Here is a 19,965-nt window from a genome sequence, read left to right on the forward strand (position 1 = left end):
GGATAAATTGAAATAATAGTAAAAGTAAAAGTTTTTCTTTTGAAACATGTATGAACTTTCGCATTAGTAGGAAGTAGGATTGTTATAAAAATAAAAGTTATATTTGTTGGCGTAAACTATTTTATTGTAATTTTGGGAAATAAATAATGTCAAAATTGATTACCTACAATAAAACGCAGTTTTATTTTATTACCTACATTACACTATTGTTTTTTTTTAATCAAAACATGTATTTGAAGTAGCAAATATGATATTATGCTGATCCAAGCATTTTCACTCAAAACTAATATCAGTAATGATTTGTAAAAGTAAATTATTTCAAAATACATTTCATAACCAACAAGTAAGAATAATTATTCATACAACAACAAATCAAAAACACTATTTACTATGGAAAAAAAACCAGGAAGGTGAAAAACATATTTACGATTTCGATGCACTCGACTTTTAGTAAAATAATAGGTAAAAATATTATTATGGTTTTGATCACAGACATATCTGTGGTTTTGATTTTAGCTACTAGTATCAGAAAGCTGCGTGTTCAATGCACGTCGGGGTCCCACAACTGTGGAGGAAGGAAGGTAGAATACCTCCATCGAATAAGTGAAGTTTCTCGACATACTCGATTTGCCGGCCGGCCTCAATGAAGATTGTCCGAAAGTTGTATATGTGCTCTGTAACGAAAAAATTTCGCTAGCGCGATTCAGAGTGAGGTGTCGTACAATATACCTAATGAAGTTTTTCATCTTTTTATTTTACTGCAAATACAAAATAAAAATTAAACAATGGTAATGTAAATTCTAAACAAACTACTACCAAAATACAATTAGAACAAAAATCATTTGACTTGTTTATTTCACCCAGAGGCCAGAGGCGGCTCGTGACAAAATTGTATACCTAGGTGTTCACTTGAAATAAAACAACGAAAATACAATAGCGTTCGGGATGATTTATTACAAAAAAATGAGCACCACATTTTATAAATGTCTATAACACTAAAAATTACAAAGTACAGGCTATTTCAAAACGAATTCAATGACTAGGTATCAATAATTAGTAAATCACCGAATTTGCATTCGCGAGCGTAGGTATCCATAGTGTTTGTCACTGACGGTCACTGACCTCTATAACTTATAGTTATAGAGGTCAGTGGTGTTTGTTGTGTAAACATGTATGTATTTGAGTAGTTAGTAGCATATTATATTCTGAATTTCTGATCCATGCCTATTCACTCAAAACTAATAACACTAATGATTTGTAACAGTAAATTATTTCAATAGGTAGGTATTTGAACATTTCCCAACAAGACGTAAGAATAATTATTCGTAGGTATACAAGATACAATAACAAATCTAATACACTATTTATTATTTTATTATTTACTAGCGGTCCGCCCCGGCTTCGCCCGTGGTACATGTTTACGTTTTCTCTCCATAAGAAGTAATAGCTAGAGAGCTAGCGCAAAGCTACCTGTATGTATTTGACCAGACCTGGATTTTTGTGTGTTGATTCCCCTATACCTACTATACATGAGATGAGGAGTCACTAAGCCCAGAGTGGTGGACGGGGCGCGCGCTTAGGTAAGACAGGTGGAAATTTTTGGCGAACTTTGAAACCATTTGACCACGTCTGCCATTTTGATATTTGAAAATAGATTATTATTACTATCGGAAAATAACAATGGCAGACCATTATCACGCGGATAACATTCTGGCAGACACTTATGAAAGTGCTGAAAAAAATACAATTTTGAAAGTATTTGACCAGATCTGCCATTATATATACATATATTTTATTTATTAGGGTCTTAAAAACTTATTTTCGAAACGGCAGACATTTTCATTGCGTACAGACTTCAGCAGACAACAAAACTTTACAGACTTCAGCAGTCAACAAGACTTAGCTTCTACATGGTCAGATGTATATATGTATTACGTTCCCTGACCTTACATCAATGATTTACTTTATTAATGTTTTTATGGTCATTTACATTTAATTTTGAAAACTATGGAATAAAATTTATAAATTTGATGATACAAAACTAAATATACATTTGTAAAGAATCTCAAATATAAAGTTGTGTTGCAAATAACAAATCATCATTTAAATATTTAGTTTATTTCTTTATTTAAGAAACAATTAACAATTACAAAACAACATAAAAAAACACGCATGCATTTATTGAAATGTTCATTCATCATCACTATCGTATGGCGTTGTGTGACTCGTCTTCATAATCCATTGAATCGGATTCTGTAAAAGTAAAACGTAAATTATATAATAAAAGAAATGAGTCATTATAAACTTACCTAGTAAGGCAATGCCTTTGATGTCGCACGATGCCGCCGCGCCGCCAGTGTAGGTACTTCTGCTGCTACATGAAGATATGCTAGGGTTGCAACAAATGGGAAATAAAACAATTGTAATTATTACTATTATGATGTAATCATTTATTCATATTATGTACATTCAAAACAATTGCTATTATTAAATCTGATGTAATTATTTTTTCATAAATATATAATTATTATTAATTATATAATATATTGCACTGTGAAATATTTACGTATCACTTTATTTTTGATGTTCTTAATTGTCTTTTATAAAATTTAAGTGACGCATTCGCATTGGGATCAACAATCCGATAAGAAAAGAATGGAGACAACATATACATAGCTTTGATTTCAATTCTACAGATACAAAATATACAATCTATCTAAAATGATACAACGGATGTTTCCTGCGTTTTCTCGTCAAAATACCGAAACAACGTAATTATTGTATAGTAGTTGGGCGTGAAAGTAAAAAAACAAATGAAAAGTGTTTTCCATATGATTATTTATTAAATTTACGCGATTAAGAATAATTTCAACGATACAATTTAGTAACCGAGAATTCAGAGGATTAAAGAAAATACCTGCCTGATCATTTTATCAAACTCTAAAAGAATTATGGTTATTTCGCATCACTCGGTTTATTAGTTTGGTAATAATTATTAAAGGTAGTTACAACCCTAGCCATTGAGTCGAACGGTAGGCAACACAATATCGACTTTGTGCGGGTACATATGGTACATTTCTTCTTGCTGTGAAGCGTAATTATTATTATTAAGATTTTTTAGGCTATTTTGAATCAGCTGTTCTAATTTAATTCTAGAAATTTATTAAAACGTGATTTTTTTAAAAGTATATTATGAGTTTATAAATACCTCAACCAATAGTTATTGTGTCCTATCCTCATTTCTTTATATCTTGGTAGTTAACTAAAGTGTTAAATTTACATAACCTCAACAACAACATTTACACTGCCACTGCACTAAAACTAAACTAACTAGCTCTCTAGCTATAAGAACCATCCTCGTACTTCAAGGGATATAATAAAAAAAGAATTATCGAAATCGGTTCAGCCGTTCTCGAGTTATGCGCTTACCAACACATTTTGCGATTCATTTTTATATATAAGAAGACTAGCGGTCCGCCCCGGCTTCGCCCGTGGTACATGTTTACGTTTTCTCTACATAAGAACCATCCTCGTACTTCAAGGAATATAATAAAAAAAGAATTATCGAAATCGGTTCAGCCGTTCTCGAGTTATGCGCTTACCAACACATTTTGCGATTCATTTATATATATATATACTAGCGGTCCGCCCCGGCTTCGCCCGTGGTACATAATATTTACGTTTTCTCTACATAAAAACCATCCTCGTACTTCAAGGAATATAATAAAAAAAGAATGATCGAAATCGGTTCAGCCGTTCTCGAGTTATGCGCTTACCAACACATTTTGCGATTCATTTTTATATATAAGAAGACTAGCGGTCCGCCCCGGCTTCGCCCGTGGTACATAATATTTACGTTTTCTCTACATAAAAACCATCCTCGTACTTCAAGGAATATAATAAAAAAAGAATGATCGAAATCGGTTCAGCCGTTCTCGAGTTATGCGCTTACCAACACATTTTGCGATTCATTTTTATATATAAGATAAGATTATGTGAAAATAACCAGGAAGGTGAAAAACATATTTACGAAAACATAGTAACATAATATGGCTGTCGCTACAATAATTATATTTCAATTTTATCTTTTTATACCTAGTAGAACTGGCCGACGAATAAAAAAAATCGTATTAGAATAAATACAATAAATTACGGAACAAAAAAAGGATTGTAACTGAATTAGGTATGTTTGTTTCTGGGCGCACCGTTTTCGACGACGCGACGCGCGACGTAAGCGTATAGGTATAGGTACCTACTTTGCTAAAACAAACTAATAAAATTGTGTGTCTGTCTGAAAATTCGGAAAAGCATATTTTGCAAGTTTGTAATTACTTTGATAGTTTACCGATTTATAATAATTGTAATTGTAATTGTATAATATATAATTTGCAATGTGGTGAAATTTCATAAAAATCACGGGCCAATTTTTTGTTTTGAATCCCACCGAAAATATAATTGCGTTATTAGAATAATTAATTACTATACCTACCCACGATCAATTATTACAATATAGTCTCAAATGCATACTAGAGAAATATTGCAATTTGATTCAATTAAAATGCATAGCATACAAAAATAAATTCACAACACAAGAAATTCCGCGCGCAAATCATAGCGCGTGTCAATGAAATCAAGAATGTTTTATATCAAGCCGACGCGGACGACGACGCGACGCCGAACAAAAGTACCTACGACGGACGACCACGCTTCGAGTTGCCAAACAACATGAGTAATAAATTGTTTACAAAAAAAACAAGTTTTCCATTTTTCTGTATGAGTAGACAGAACTTCAAAACGCCACCTGCTACGGTTTATATTATGAACGATTGTTATAAAAATAAAAGTTATATTTGTTGGTGTAAACTATTTTATTGATCAATAATTTTGGAATTTAAAATTGTCAACATTGATTACAATAAAACGCAGTTTTATTTTATTACACTATTGTTTTTTTTATCAAAACATGTATTTGAAGTACCATATAATATTATGCTGATCCAAGCATTTTCACTCAAAACTTATATCACTAATGATTTGTAAAAGTAAATTATTTCAATATACATTTCATAACCAACATGTAAGAATAATTATTATTATTCCTACCTACAACAACAAACCTAAAACACTATTTACTATGGGAAAATAACCAGGAAGGTGAAAAACATATTATTATTTACGATTTCGACGCACTCGACTTTTAGTAAAATATAGTAGGGAAACATAATATTATGGTTTTGATTTTTGCTACTAGTATAAGAAAACTGCGTGTTCAAACTACTTGTTTGTCTGTCTGAAAATTCGGAAGTGCTTTGGTAGTTTACCGATTTATAATAATATTGTATACCTATATCGTTGTTTAAAAAATATTCAAACACAATAAAATATGATATATGTACTGATTTATCACTGGTTTCAGTGATGAACTGATGAGTCAATTATAGCCACTATACTTTCGTCATACGTGTGTATGATTGATGTGATTTGCAACGTGGTGATATTTCAGAAAAATCACGGGTCAAATTGTCCCACCGAAAATATAACTGCGTTATAAGAATAACTATACCTACGATAAATTATACATAATACAATATAGTCTCAAATGCATACTAGTGAAATATTTTATTTGAATCAATAAAATAAAAAAATAAATAAAAAATAATAATAATACAAAAATAAATTCACAACACAAGAAAATCCGCGCGCAAATCATAGCGCGTGACAATGAAATCAAGAACTTTCGAGCCGACGCGGACGACGAAGGAGCCTAACAAAAGTACCTACAATCATAGGCGGCTCGTGACAAAATTGTATGGCCGTGTTCACTTGAAATAAAACAACGAAAATAGGTACCTACAATAGCGTTAGCAGTACAAAAAAAATGAGCACCACATTATAAATGTCTATTTATACACTAAAAATTATAGAGTATTTCAAAACGAATTCAATTATTATTTAGCAATAATTAGAAAATCCCCGAATTTGCATTAGTGATCGTATTCATAGTGTTTGTCTACACTAATATTATAAAGAGGAAAACTTTGTTTGTTTGTTTGATTGTAAATTGTAATGAATAGGCTCATAAACTACTGGACATTTTACCAATGTTTGCAAGTTTGTGATTACTTTGATAGTTTACCGATTTATAATAATTGTATACTTATATCATTGTTTAAAAATATTCAAACACAATATGATATAGGTACTGATTTATCACTGGTTTCAGTGATGAACTGATGAGTCAATGTTAGCCACAATACTAATCACTTTCGTCATACATGTGTATGAACTATGATTGATGTGATTTGCAATGTGGTGAAATTTCATAAAAATCACGGGCCAATTTTTTGTTTTGAATCCCACCGAAAATACATATATTACTAATTGCGTTATTAGAATAATTAATTACTATACCCACGATCAATTATTACAATTTACAATATAGTCTCAAATGCATACTAGAGAAACATTGCAATTTGAATCAATTAAAATGCATAGCATACAAAAATAAATTCACAACACAAGAAATTCAGTCAGTAGCTTTCGTTTCAAGTATCGAAACTACCTTCTAAATTCTACGAATCAGCCTTAGTACCCGTTGTAGTGTCTGTCACCATATTTCATCACTTATAATATTGTAAGTATAGTAAGTATTTATAGTTAATATGTATATCTATTTTTTAATCTACTGTATTATTGAATCCTATATAGTTCTTACTTATTTATATGTTTTACGTTTATTTTATTTATATACCTACGCACCGACCCACCCACACACACCCACGCATACACATACACACACACACACACACACACACACACTCACACACACGCACACACACACACACTTCGAGCAAATTTACAAAAAATATAAGGAAGCTCGCTTAGTCTTAAACAAAGCTATCAAGGAGAGCAAAAAGAACTGCTGGACAAAAATGCTTGAGGAAGTGGAAAGTGATCCCTGGGGTAGACCTTATAAAGTTGTCATGAAAAATCTTAAATATAATCGACTTACACCACCTACTGACCCAACCCTGCTGGAGAAAATTGTGACTGTGCTATTCCCGCAGCAAACTAAACTTAAGTATAAGATGGCACACAATAAGAAGGAAGTTATACCGCCTGTTACAGAGAAGGAATTATCAGACGCCTGTGGCAGAATAGGAAATACCAAAGCCCCTGGATTAGATGGCATACCCAACGTTGCTCTAAAGCAAGCGATAAAATCTGTACCAGGAATCTTTATAGACGCCTTCAACGCTTGTCTCAAGGAAGGCTTTTTCCCCACAGTCTGGAAGAGGCAAAAATTAGTATTACTCCCGAAAGGTAATAAGCCTCCCTCTGAGGCGTCATCCTACCGCCCTCTCTGTATGTTGGATACAGTTGGAAAAATGCTGGAGAGGATAATTCACAATCGAATTGAAGAAGCAGTCGAACCCCTCTTGTCCAACTCCCAATACGGATTCCGAAAAGGCAGATCAACCTTAGATGCTATCGGACTAGTTATCGACACCGCAAGACAAGCTATTTCAGGGACGAGATGGAGAGGAGGCTCTAAGAACTATTGCCTCGTTGTAACTCTCGATATTAAAAATGCCTTCAATTCCGCAAGATGGGATGTGATAATGTCCGCTCTTTCAAACTTGAAAGTGCCAGATTACCTTAGGGATATAGTAGCTAGCTATTTTAAAAACAGGGTCCTCATATATGACACTGAAAGTGGACCTAAAGAATACAACGTCACCGGAGGAGTCCCACAAGGTTCAGTATTAGGTCCACTTCTATGGAATGTTATGTATGACGGACTGCTCAAATCGGAGATACCAAGAGAAACACAACTGGTGGCATTTGCTGATGACCTAGCAGTAGTAGTAGTAGCCAAATACTTGGAAGAACTGAATTGGGCTTTCGATAGGACCTTCCAAGTAATTAGTCAGTGGATGAAATCGGCCGGACTGCAGTTAGCTGAACACAAAACCGAGGCCGTACTTATTACTAGCAGGAAACGGATAGAAACAACCTCACTCAGAGTCGGTAATTACGAGATCGTAACGCAACCATACGTTCGCTACCTGGGAGTAATGCTGGACACACGCCTGAGCTTCAATAAGCATGCAGAACATGTCGCTACTAAAGCAGCAGTAGTTGCAACAACACTATCCCGACTAATGCCGAATATTGGAGGCCCTAAACAACAAAGGAGAAGGCTCTTAACATCGGTGACGACGTCAGTGCTCCTGTATGGCGCCCCACTTTGGTCAAATGCGCTGCAGCTGCAACAGCCTAAACGTCAAGTTGTATCGACGTACAGAGTTAGCGCACTACGCATTGCCAGCGCATTCCGCACTGTTTCTGTAGAGGCATCATGCGTCATCTCTGGAATGCTGCCAATCGAAGTCTTGACAGAAGAGCGAAAGAACCTTTACTATCGCCAGAAAAGCGGCACCGCACTCACAAAGACCGAGCTGAAAACTGAAGAAAGACGGAAGAGTTTAGAAAAGTGGCAACGGATATGGGACACCTCTACCAAGGGAAGATGGACCCATCGCCTCATTCCACGGATTGAACCATGGGTCAATCGTAAGCACGGTGAGGTTAACTACTATCTGACCCAAATGCTTTCTGGTCACGGTTGCTACCGAGAATACCTACATCGGTTTAAGCATGAAGATTCTCCAGAGTGCCCCACCTGTGGACAAGACGAAAATGCAGAACATGTTTTCTTTATATGTCCAGTATACAAAGAAGCCCGAGACACCTGGGAAACAACAATGGGAAGAAAAGTATGTCCTGAGAACATAATCGGAGTGATGTTGTCAAACAAAGAATCGTGGGAAGCAACGAGCGCTTATGCAACGGAGGTTCTGAAAGACTTACGAAAGAAAGAACGGATGCGAAAAGCTTGAAGGCATAGATCATTAGTGAGAAAAGCAGCAATGCTATACGTCCCCCCGCGAAGTAAAGCCTAACGGCCATCCCGCGGGGATATGGACGGGAGAAAGAGGGTTGTTTTAGTCGGTATGGACCATGAGACCATGATCGAGACCGACATACCAGGTCGCAGATCTTGACCTGAGATACTTAACAGTATTTTTTCCCTCTATAATAAAAAAAAAAAAAAAAAAAAAAAAAAAAAAAAAAACACACACACACTTACTCACTCACGCACACACATCACACAGGCTGTAACTCCGACTGTCAATAGGGGTTTCTGAAAATCAGTGCTGCTAGTTGACTCAAAAGTCACTGCAGCTTTATACTGAGAAGCCCCTTTTGATAACAGACGTTGCCGCACAGTACCTGTCTAATTTTTAGGTTGTAAGTTCTTGATTGTGTAATATTTTGTTTTAGTTTTAAGTTTTTTTTACCATGTTTTTGTTCTTACTTTATTTTTATTTTTTCTGTTTCTGTGTGGCTTGTATACTTTTTCGTTTGTTATCAATAAATGTTTTATTTATTTTATTTATTTATTTTTATTTTATTAAATTCCGCGCGCAAATCATAGCGCGTGTCAATGAAATCAAGAATGTAATTTTATATCAAGCCGACGAGCGACGACGCCGAACTAAAGTACCTACAGTACCATTTACCTTCAGTGTACAATACAGTTTACAGACCTACGACGGACGAACAATAATGAGTAATAAATAAAAAAAAACATAGTTTCTAAGGTCATTAGTTTTATTTTATTTTATTGTTATTTTCTTTGAACGATTGGAAATGAAATTACTCAATTTTTACACAGAACTTTGATTTATTAGAATTATGCTCATTATGCATAAGATAACGAACGCGAATGCACGACATCTAGCGCGTCAATGTCTAAACATCGCCTTTCGTTTAGACATTGACGCGCTAGATCTGTAATAAGTATATAGTCTATGCGCTAGATGTCGTGCTTTATGTCGTGTTTCGCTTGGCAAAAGTCACGCACACTACTGTAGAAGTGTCAAATTTTTCCGGTATTTTACTGTTGTTTTTCTAAGTAAATATTGTAAATTATTGATTAAAAAGGTCGAACGCGCACACATTTCATTATAGAGAAGTGATAAAATGATTAGTTTTAAAGAAATAGTGTCTGTGTTAAGTGTTTAGAGGTAATCAAAAATGTATGGAGGGACGGTCGGAACATCAACCTTAATCACCATCGTTTAAAAATGAGGATCAATTTTATAAATATAGTTGCTCAATTTAGTTGAAATGGAAAAGTAAAAACAGCAATAAAGATAATAACTGTTGCTTTATCGATAGTTACTTCTTCTTGGTGTAGAAATTTGGTTGCAGGCGTTATTAGCCTAATCAAAGATGAATTTAGCGTGAAAGGTTCATTTAAGAAATAGCCTCGCAAAGCAATTCCTCTCGGTAGGCATAAAAGAGAAACAGCTTACTAAGTAGAAAACGTAAACACGCATGTCTAATCACAAATTGTTTGTAGTTAAAGTGAATTTTGTGTAATTTGGAGTAAAAGCTGAAAGTAATTACATACAAGAGCTGTTGATGTTCAACACTTGATACCAGTAATGGGACATATTAACTGCATGCGCAACAAACAAACGATAATAAGAAAATGGCGAAAAAAATTGACATACAGTTTTCAGTGCGACTTTTAAAGAAGATTTTGCGGCAATAGAACACTTCGAAAGTAGTAAGGACGCTATGTTAAGTGAGCGGTTATTGAATGGTCTATCCTTTGTATATGCCACAGATTTTACTTCTAAGTGTAGAAGTGCTAATATTAAAAATATTTTTATGATGATGAACCTATAAATAAGATTTGATGACCATAACAGAATTCGCTGTTTTATATTCTGACTCAGATACTTACATTTTACTTGATTAAAACATAAGTATTTAATTGCAGATGAATACAAAACAATAACATGAAGTAATCGATATTTTAGTACATTCAATGCGTATTTGCTCACACGCCTGATGATGTCTCGGTCACATGTAAATTCCTGCAAATTTATTCAAAATCATCTAACTCAACTTACGTAATGATGACATTGATGTTATTTGCAATCACATTTTTATTACCTGTAACAAGAAATAATTTATTAGCAATTGTCTTTGACATTAATGATAATATTTATAACCACTTACCAACAGACCAAACTATTTTTTTTTTAATTTGTTCTTCACTTCGCTGTGTATGATTTTTACTTTAAATATTAATAAAAGCATTCTATAACAATTAAATTAAAACAATAGCATTAACAAACGTAACGACAGTGGGATATTTTAAATTGAATTCGTATTTGTCACACTTAAAAATAAAATTTTAACTACAGGAAAAGTATATGAACATGTATCACAGTGATAAGGCAAAGGACCGTTGGTGACCTTGAGTCAAATGATTATCCTTCGCAGTCGTCCCCATGACGCGAGATGACGTCATAACTCATAGTACAACTCATGCAAATATATTCAAGCCTCAGTAAAACTGAACCATTGTCCTTATATTAAGTCTGTAACAATTATTAATATTGCAGTACATACACAATCGCTGACTAAAGTCACATGTAATTGCCTGTCTTAATCCTTGAACCGAATAAAGAGGAAATATTTTTAAGCAAGTCTTAGAAGAATTTGTTTCCATGCGCTACGATATTCATTCACATTTTCACATCTAACCATATTATAAAAAAGATAACCCACGTCGGACTAAAACCTTCACAAATAAGATGTAAATTACAGAAAGAGAAAATTCACAGTTTCCAGGCATAACAAATGTGTAGTCACACAACAGAATATAACACAATCGCACATTCGTGTAACATCCATATCATTAGTCACGACAATACATTTAACACTTATATCTTGAGGTACTATAATAATGAAAACGACCTTGTTTGTGTCAAAGCCAAGTATTATGTAATCCTTTATACCGTAAACACTAAAATATGGCCAGTTTTATTCTTAATGAGATTAGAGCACATTTGTCATAATTCGTCAAAACTAGAGTGTTATGTTTCAATAGAACAATTGAACCCAAGTGTCTTATAGCTTAGTTAAGAAGATAATTGACGATCCTGCTTTAATATATATGTTTTCATGATATACGGCTTATTTTTATTGCATTATTATTGGTTTACCGCAATAGGACCAAACTATTCAAGGTGGAGGTGGTAAACTAATATCAAAGTTTAATAACATAAGCCTGACTAACACATAAAGGTCAGCATTTGAGGAATCCTATTGAAAAAAGGTTTCCTATAGAAGACGTAATTGCCATTTAAAAGGTATAATAGTGGCCACACGTGCTCCATGATCACAGCTCAAAGTATGTCCAACTGCCGTATAAGTCAGACACTTATGAGAACTATTTACAATGAGATTACATAATAACTTGTTTCACATCGAGGTTGCGCGACCCATTGCCACTTAATTCTAGAAAACGTAAGTCGGAGAACATTTGCAGGTTGTTATTATTCATTTTTCGAACAAGTGTTGGAACTTGGAACTAGAGGCACATTTCTTGGACACAAGAGGGTCTTGTTATTTTTTTAGAAACAAATACATTTCTCTTTATGCTAATATGTTTACTATGTTACATTAAAAATTCGTATAATTGTGTTACATAATTGTCTATTATATATTTAGAGACATTTAGATTTTTAACCCGAGACTGAGGAGAGTTATGAAAAGAAGTTGCACTAGTTAATCCTCAGATACTCCCATTGCTTGTTAAAATCAAATGAAATTCAAGTTCTCTACAAATAAGGTAAGGCCAATGTCCCGTGGTCCCCAAATCAGAACAACATCGAACCATCGAACGTGACACGGCATACTAATGGTTGCATCTACTAAACTCTGAAGCATTACAAACCGCAATGCTGGAAATGAATCGTTTGCGGTCTCAGTAACACCATTCCGTATAGACAATAACTGTATTAAGTAAAGCAACGTTATAAACGAAATTGCATGAGAAGCAAACGACATCAAGATCTCCGCAGATAACAATATAAAAGGAATGAAGACAAAAACTGCAAACAACAGATCAGAATACTATTAGTACTAAATTGCACAAGATATGCATACGAAGCATTAGAAATAAAAACGCGATGAATTGTTCTACTTGAGAACGGTAAGTAAAACACACATAATGAAGTAAATCAGCCAAGATCGTTCAATTGTTGGACCGATAAATATTGCCAACTGAATTATTTAAAACTGTGACTCGTAATGTTACTTATCATTAACGTTATCGATTTACGATAAATTGATAAACAATACAATTTAAATGCACGTACAATGTACATGCTTTCGTAAGTAAAGCTGTTGATTTAATATGTTTGCAAAGTTGAAACAATCCCAAACATAAATATTATCGAAATGTACATATTTGTAGAACCGATAATAATCGTATCGAATTTAATCTTTGTAATAAATAAACATTAAGACTGATTTTTGTTGTGGATTTCATTTGTAATTACGAAATGTTACCAACAATTTACTAGCAACGTTAAATATTGTAAATTAACCGCCAGTTCATGGCGACGCTAGAAAGTAGGTAAGTTTGTATTCATTTATGGCTTAATCTAATCTCGTCTTATCTTCAGGGCGGCCGGTACAAATAACGTTATGACGTAAGTTTTCAATGACATTGTAAAGTAGGCTACATTAAGATATCGCATTATAATTTATAACAATATTATAAAAGACACATACAAATTTGTAAGGGGTGTGGACGAGACACCTGAAGCAGAAAATTTTACGCCATATTTCTTCAATACACCTTATAATCCTACAGGTACCACTATGCAAATAATTGCCGATGACGATACTATTGAAGCGAATATTAGTCGAATTGAATTTCCAGCTTTCTACATAAAACAACACGGTTACCTATCCAACCGCCAAGCGAGAACTTGTGACAGTAAACTTTTCTAAAGTAATAAAATTATATTACACTGCGTTTATCCCCGAGTAGAACTAATCACTCCAATCAGAGACCGATAAAGGTATCAAGGAGGTTAATTCAAAGCCCATTACGGCGTATGACTTTAATATTCTTCTAACGGGGTACGTTAACGAAGCCAATATCAAAATCGAAGTCTGGTTGCTGCGGTAAATCCGGTTTGCGATGACTCATGCTCGACCTCTCTCCGACCTCCGCTGCAAAACGTCCTCTCTAAGAGCCACATTATAAAATTCGAAAATTACAATTTGAAGATACGGATGGGTGGAACAGTAAACGAATTGGACACTACAGGATTACCTGTGTGAATAGACTATTAAGAGTATGCGGAATATAGCTGACAAAGACTTTGTTTGACAAAGACTTTGTTTGACAAAGTTTGTGATATTGGAAAAGTCTAGAGAGATAATAGAATGCTACTAAAACAATTCAATAACAATTTTTGATTAAATTTTAATTGAAATATCGCGTTAAATACTGCTTAACAGATTCTAGATCAAGATAAAAAAATAATTATTATTTCAAAACATTATCGAAGTAATCATTTATAATTAGCATTTTATAATATGTACCTTCTCACACAAGGCCTTGACCCGAAACATCATCTTAATCTTAATACACAACTCATAAACAATTTAGCAATATCCAAAAACATGAACACAACAACATCGCAATCAAAATATCCTCCCATAAATAAGACATGGCGATTAATAAAATATACAGGATGTAAAGTACTTTGCTTTCGTCGGATAATCACAATGTTGAGAAACATGCAAAGGGTGGTGCCTGTTGAGAGCTTTAGAGTGACTAGTAAAGTGAACAGTTGTCAGTTTCAATCTATACTAATATTATAAAGCTGAAGAGTTTGTTTGTTTGTTTGTTTGTTTGAACGGGCTAATCTCGGGAACTACTGGTGCGATTTGAAAAATTCTTTCGGTGTTAGATAGCCCATTTATCGAGGAAGGTTATAGGCTATATATCATCACGCTACGACCAACAGGAGTGGAGCCACGGGGGTGAAACCGCGTGGAGCAGCTAGTTAGATATATTTATGTATGAGTCTATAGTCTATACCTTACACAAGTAAATTACGCGTTACGTTTTTAAAGGGACCAAGTATGCAGAGATAATTTGACTAAGACCGTTGCCTGTAATTATCTACTTGGATCCAATCGTGGCGCTGGATTTTTATCTGTCACCATCTCTTTAAATATAATTTCTAATAATAATTTTAGTGACAGTTATCTTTACTATCGCTTCACTATCAGTTTTACTAGATAAACAGAATGAATCATAATTATGCTAGATAGAGGTAAATTAACAAAATAAGTTTACATGCCTGTGCTAAAACGAGCATGTTGACACTGAAATTGATACCTGAAAATTCATTACATTATATTCTATAAGGTGTTACGAAGTCAAAAGCAAATTATTATGCTAAATGTAAAGTTAATGTCACTGTCTCTAACGATACCTAGCGTAATAGAATAGGGGACGAACCTCTAATTGGTTTAATCAAAGATAAAACGGTTTACTAATCAACCCTTAGGGGATTATCGCCTCGTCAATCCAGGGAACAGGATATTAAAATAAACAGACGCACATGTCGAATTTGAATGTTAGCGTAACGGCTAACAGCTGACGGAAATTAACATGTGTGACTGCACGACATTGAACAAAGTGTACGTTAGACAGATTTTTATTATAATAAAGAATATATAAACTAAAACTTTTGTGAAATAAACGTGAAATTGTGAGAGGAGTTAAACCTATCAAATGTTTGTGGTATTATTAAGGTTGTAATAAAATAAAGAAGATTTGTAGTTGTTTAAACATTACCTTTTACACTTATAAAGTGTGCAGCTAGCTATAAATCATTTACGTAGTTTATCATCAGTGTTGATATATCCGAAATTAATTAATTTCGGATATAATAAGAAACAATTCATACGAAGAAATCGTGTCAGACAACAATAAAAACATTACATGTCTTTTAAGGAAACAAATGAACACAAATAGCTAGTATTTTATTTATCAAAAGGAGATAAAAAGTTCGCTGCAAGTACTTCTGTTAAATACGAATTAATTGTTTTGTAATTACTGCAATGCCTCAAAATACTCATTGCCGATTTAAAGCGAATCATCGCGATAAACATTGAATAGCGACGGCGATGAAAACGATATAAAAATAAATAAATACCGCTATAAATTTTAATGGATGATAATTTACACGAATCATTTTATTTCAAAACACATACAAGTCATAATCATTTTATCTTGTGTCCGGTTATATCTTATATGCAAGGTGTGACTGGCTAATTACTGAATTGAAGTTAAACAAACTCTTATATACCATGAGGATTACAAACTAATCTATAAATAAGTAGGACATCGGTTGTTCGGTGATTATGAGCTATAATATAATGGGTATAGAGACCATAATTGTATATGTTTAGGTGCGATTGATAAAGGTGCGCGTGCGCAGACCCCTCCCCAAGTTGTTGCGCACGAGCTCCTCTCCTTAAAGCCACACCTGGCTATGCATTAAAATTATCGAACCATGTACAAAGTAGATAGGTATTTAAATGTATAAAAAACAAATATTGAGAGTTCAACAACGAATTATTGCGCTGTAACTTTACGAGCGTTCATGAAAATGCGTCTGTCTGCTGCATATATCCATTCATTTGTATTTATATCCCATTCTGATATCACTCACATAAATATATTGTAACTGTTATAATGGCTTTATACTTGTACATCATGAGAACTTCATTTACAATTTATCGTATTCCGTATTAGATAATATGATTTCGTAGATAAAAATCCGGCCGACATTTAATTGCTCGCGATTAGATACGATTCAATTTAATGACCGTTAGCGTCAATTAAATAGCGAATAGAGAATTTTCTACCTCTCACTTTCGGTATGTTATTTTGATATTACGTCACGACAATAACATCGCTTGCTGTGATGTGTACAGATTATACATTCAAATATTTTGTTGTGGCCAAAGCCTTAATTAACGAATGCAAATGGACTGCTTTCCCTTTGCTGTAATTTGTATTAATGATTTCCTTACCTCAATATTTTTGAAAAAATTATATCAAACGCAAGATTCTCATATTATTAAGTCTGTGGGTATTGACTATGAGTAGTTTATGAAACTCATTTTTAGCCAAGTATATTTATTTTGCAACTAGGTATGTCAAATATTCCGGTAATCAGAAGTACATAATGGAGAAAAAACATATATAGTACTAGAGGTCCGCCCCGGCTTCGCCCGTGGTACATATTTCGCAATAAAAGGTAGCCTATGTCCTTTCTCGGGTATCAAAATAAAGTAGTTTAGGCGTGATTGAGTAACAGACAGACAGACAGAGTTAATTTCGCATTTATAATATTAGTATGGATAGGAAAATTACTATTTTGGAAGTGTAAATACATACCACGTAAAGATTAAAACATATACGAGCATATTTATTATCAAAGCTGTTATCACAAAACGTTTCTGAAACGATTAGGCTGGCCCTTTCATAGATATGGTTACCAAGAATCGATAAAAGGACTCCATAGGAGTTTCCACATATAATTGATCTTGGAAGAATCAATTTGTTTATTAATAATAAAAATATATACTCAAGCTTGCACCTAATTATTTCATTGAACATTTTATCAACAAATGACTCATTAAGTGAATAAAAAAATATTAATTTCAATGGGTGATTTGGTAAAGACGCGTACCTATATTTAGGAACTTTAGAAAATTTATTCCACCGACCTATTTCAATATACATATTATACAAAAAACTTATCTTTTATTAAGAATTTATCTCTATTTATGCACTTTTAAATTGCGTATGCAATATGCAGTATTCTGTATCTATAGTCTATACTTTATTATTTATTTTTCTTATACGTCAAGGTTGCGTGGAAGATATCGTTTTAGTGATAAATGCCGCCAATTTCTCTGAAGAAATTTAATTAAGCGTTTCTTATCAGTTTCAACGACGTCTCCCTCTTCAAAACGAAGCAAATCTGCAAATCACAAGTCCTTCATGATAATATAAATAATGTAAGACTATTAGAAGACGTCTTCGAATGCGATTCACGGTGGAGACGAAGGAAATTTATATTTTCTTACATTATTGTCAGACAGGACACAGAAGAAACGTCGATCAGTGAAACCGAGGCAAGCATAATGCCCCTGCCCCCATCTGCCCCTAACCCCATTGGAGAACACGAGATTTCACATGAGAGTTATAGTAGAGAAATCAACATATTTGGCATAATGACATTTAAACAACACTCCTAATTTACATTTCCTTATACAGAACTGAGTAACAGACTATAAAAAGTCCCAGTATAGTTCAAGCATTGTGCAATGCGTACGTTACTACACTTCGCACGACTTTTGCATAATAACTGGTTTGAGCGCGACAAAAATCTGTTGTGTCACTAAGAGACGAGGTCGAGACGATGTATGCACTTTTTATAGGATTGTTACAATTATAGTTTACAAGAATAGCGCAGTTGTACCGCTTAGCTTCAAACACGACGATCAATGATATATGACTCTTCTTAAGAGTGGGCAAGTTCAGGAGTCAATCTTGAATTTGACTCCATTATAAACAAAAAATACGAGGAATGCAAATAAGGAGTAAAATAAGAAGACAGATATACGTAGATCAAGCAAGGTAGCTACTTAGCAAACGCTGATTTTCAGTAGAACCAGATTATAGTGTCTTTGTCCGGATTTTACTGCGGTTTTAAATAGATAGGGGGAAGTTGTATAGTTCATAATTGGTTAAGACAAAGCGTGCGTTCAACTGCAACTGTCAAATAAATGCCTTCTACACACGCAAATAAATATAATATGGTGGAATATTACTTAAATGTTATTCATGGAAATGTTTGCAAATAGTTGTAAGCACATACCTATATTGCCAGAATTCTAGGAAATCCTTATCACAATATATGACCAAATTAATGCAATCGCGAAGGCAACAGAAATGAATTGTTTTAAAATAACATAGCGTATTATTTTATCAATTGTTTGCAATGGAGTACTTACTCCAGAAATAAGTGGTATAGTTGATAGTTGATTTCTTTGTGTTTTGTCAATTAACAAAACAAAATAGTTGCAGTAAATTTTTATTTAAAAATTTTGATTATTTAATGACGATTCTCAATTTTTATGATAGAGCACAAAAAACGGATCATATCTGAATTTTGCTCTAAAAAAATAATTCGATACACAAACACTTTATTCTGAATAAATTCTACTCGATAACAATCGTTTCCAATTTGGTATTTGAAGAAATAAATAAAATTGGTCCTTTTTAGAATAAAAGACGTAAATTTCATTTAATTATTGTTTGAATTATACAGGCCCCAAGGGTCCATTATAAGAGTAGGCAAGCTGGTGACTGAACTAAACAATAATTACGAGTATGTCACTTAATTACTATTTGACTTTTAGTATACGGTATAATTTCTAACTAGCTGCTCATGTGTATGAAATAATGACAAAGAATTTATGAGAGCAATTTTATTTATTACGTAATGATTAATAACTTGTACCAACATTCAATTTAAAACCACGTTTGAATACGAAGAGGTAATAGATCATTTCTTTATTAATGATTGGTTATAAAAATTGTTCATTCCACATTGTAAGTAATGGTTATAGAATTTTAATCACAATGCTATATTATGAATGTAATATGTTGACGTCCGAGATGAAGGGTTCTCATAATCTCATTATTATCGGTTCAAAAGTACCTATATAATAAAAGTTATTTACAATCCTATAAATACAAAATCAGAGAAATTTGAAGGTGAATATGCAGATGCATTGTTACTTACGTATCTACCAACAATTTATAGCAACCGACATCATAAAAGCGAGATAATTTGTAATGGGGAAAAGTGAAGATTTAATTATGAATTACAAAACTGCATTTATACATGTAATATATTCATTTAATTCAGATCTTAGTGTAGGTGGCGACTGGCGTAAAGCTCTAGATTATAATTTAAAAAC

The 19,965-nt window shown here is 33.5% G+C and overlaps 1 protein-coding gene across 2 annotated transcripts in view; it reads right to left on the minus strand.

Moving 5' to 3' along the window:
- Clic (chloride intracellular channel protein 5) overlaps positions 1 to 19,965 on the minus strand; it is a 49,976-nt gene that overhangs the window by 23,568 nt on the left and 6,443 nt on the right. The gene's annotated exons all lie outside the window — the stretch shown is intronic.

The sequence above is a fragment of the Colias eurytheme genome, chromosome 17 (assembly GCF_061535395.1).
Source record: "Colias eurytheme isolate Ceu_HAF_F1 chromosome 17, ilColEury1 Martin Lab GWU primary, whole genome shotgun sequence".
Classification (NCBI taxonomy): Eukaryota; Metazoa; Arthropoda; class Insecta; order Lepidoptera; family Pieridae; genus Colias; species Colias eurytheme.